Below are 3,027 nucleotides of genomic sequence, written 5' to 3' on the forward strand. Positions count from 1 at the left end.
TTACTATAAAACATTTCTTCTAAATTTTTAGTTTTTAAAATAATATTTTCTTAATTTATTACAACCAAAGTTATGTAAATATGTATTACTAATTTTCCTCCCAAACTAACAAAAAAATATAAAAATCCCTAAAAATACGAAAGTTCATGTTTTTATGATAGGCTAGATTTTAATGTCTTCAACTGTATATTGAAAACACAAATGTCATTTGACTTATGGCATGTGAATTTGTGGTTGCCACATACAACAAATTGTACTTATTGATCAATATTATTGAAGATTTCACGAAGATTTAACTTAAATCTACTGCCTTTCGAGATTTAATTTTATATGATTAATCTCAAAAGATTTAACGTCAAATCTCGTCAAAGGGCTAAATCTTCATTAAATCTCACAATGGAGACATAGTATTAGGGGTGACAAATGAGTTTTATAATTTTGTACCAAATGGCCAGCAAAAATGTACTAAATCAGCAGAAAAAGTACCAGCATTTAAAAGACCATACATACTTAGTTGTAGGTTTTTAAATTAAATACAATTCTCTATATAAAAATTATTTGCTGAAATTTGAAACACATAAGCTAAAGATGATATAAAACGTGGCGTAACGAAGATTGAAGACATATTTATATATCTACGAATAGTTTCAAATAGCCACCAAAACCCTAAGTTTCCAATGTAAATGACAAATGAATATACCAAGTTAATCCAAAAATTGTAGAACAAAAAAAGTTCCATTTAATAGAATCGAAGTTTTAAAAATCGTATCTTATCTTTTGCAAAAAAAAAAAATACTTTTATATAAATAAACAAGTTAATAGCAGTGTTCGCGTATTCAAAATTATATAAAACAAAAGAAGATAGGGCGTTTTGCTAGTATACAGTGAAAAAGAGAGTAAAGCTTTTAAGCAAAGTTCGTTTTGAATTTATTTTTAGTTAATTTACTTTTAATATCGAGTTTTCTAATTTTAGTGTATGTCAACTAATTGCCGTAATCAAATTTTCGATTGTACCATATTTTTCCCTGAAATATACCAAAATAGATAAAAATCTTGAAATGTGTTGACCGAATTTTTCAGTTCTTAGTTGAAAAGAAAATAGGATAATTTTAAAGGCACATTTGTAGCCATATCTACTTTTTTTCTTGTTTTTTTTTGAAACAAGGATGGGCGAGATTCTCTTATTTTTGAATGCGTCATAATGTGTTAACGCAAATAATTTTGAGAAAAATAACTTATTCATTTAACATATTTAAAAAAAGTATTCAATAGTAAAAAAAAGTCCAAATCAGGGACCGTACATTACCAAGTGGATAATAAATTACCAAATGGACCACCTATTACAACTGCGAAAGTGATCACCTGGTTCAAGAATTCCAAGTTTTTGCAAATTTTGTCCCTCTCGTTATTTTGTCTCTTTGATAGCGAATCCTCAAAATTTTTGCTGCTGATTAGTTTTGTCGGTAGAAAACGAAAACACTTCTAGACCCGTTCAAATCAACAAATTTTTAAGAATTTTTACCACTTTAATTGAAAGTTTTTATTGAAAATGCGTTCAATAACCCCAAATATTTGCAAGAGAGCGAATTCGAGAGGGTAACAACCCAATAGAACTGTAAATTGTCGCAATTGAAAATTTTACTAGCAGCAATTGGCAGGAGTTAAGAAGGCAGTCATGTGTCCATTTCAAATGTAAACAAAGTGTTTAAGAGAATGATTTGATGAATAATTAAAATCTAAGGTAGACTTTTTTGGTTTTTATGATGATGGGAAATATTTCCAACAAAAGAGAAAACTACGCGCCAAAACTTAATCATCAGAACGTCAAAATGGCGCAAGTTCCACATACTACTAGTTTTGCGTTCAATAATTTCTTTCTGATAATTTTCTTTTCCTCTAAATTTTACTCTCTATATTTCTTTTACGCTCTAGTTGCAAGTACTTACTGGAAAAGTTTATGAGCAGCAACTGTTTGTTGATTTTAGCAGGACTTTCATTTTTAATAAATACCAAGTATTTACTTGAAAGAGGTAGAAAAAGTGATCACTTTTATCCACAAAAATTCAAATTTCCAAGTATGCAGAGTTTGTTATTTCGAAATAATTGAGGGATTCACAACGGTGTCGTAAGTGTCGTATTGTTGTATGTCGAAAACTTTAAAAGTTTAAATAAATGTTTAGAGAACTATTTTTTAACACTGCGAAAATGCATAATATGACATTGATGGTACTTTGCGAACCCCCTTCATATATTTTTTAGGCGATTAAAGTTTACGACATACAACAATACTACACTTACGATACCGTTGTGAATACCCCTAATGTAATGCAGTGCCGTATTTTGACAAAATTGTACCAAAACCTTCGATCCAGTATCAATGAACTTTTGGGGTCAAAAATGTACCAAAAAGTACACTTGTACCATCGATTTCATCCCTGTCATGCATATTACATGTGATCGATGAAGGGCCAAATTCACAGTGCGTTGTTAGCTCAGAATCGACAGTTAAATAAAGATTTTTATACCGAAAATCTGTAGTTAACTGCCGATTCTGAGTTAACTACGCACTGTAAATTTGGCCCTAAGCAGTCGTTGTATTTAACCGGAATAAATAGGGCTCAGAATCTCATGCAAATGCATGTTTTTATTGGGCCTTTTCAAATGGAAATGGTTATGTTATCTTTACGAATCATGCAATTTCCTTTAAAATAGCATTCTATTGTTAATGCATATTTTATAGTAAAGGCATCGTTTCGCATATTTTGCAAAGAATACCTGCGTTTGCATATTTATTGCCATATTTTAGTATATTTTTCAATAAATGAATATGGTTTTTGCATATTTTTGCTTTTTTTGATTTACAAACATTTAAATTTAGTGTGAAATCTCTTGACAAAAAAGTTACCTACATACAATTTTCTCCCATAAATTCATCTGATAAGCTTCTCGGGTAGCCAAGCGACACTCTCTTCTACCCCTGTTAGAAAGCCAACTAGTGGAAGACTGTAGGAGGGGCTGACCTATATC

Source organism: Rhagoletis zephyria, unplaced genomic scaffold (assembly GCF_001687245.7).
Source record: "Rhagoletis zephyria isolate East Lansing unplaced genomic scaffold, Rhagoletis_zephyria_1.1 Rzeph_scaffold_04051, whole genome shotgun sequence".
In the NCBI taxonomy this organism is placed as follows: Eukaryota; Metazoa; Arthropoda; class Insecta; order Diptera; family Tephritidae; genus Rhagoletis; species Rhagoletis zephyria.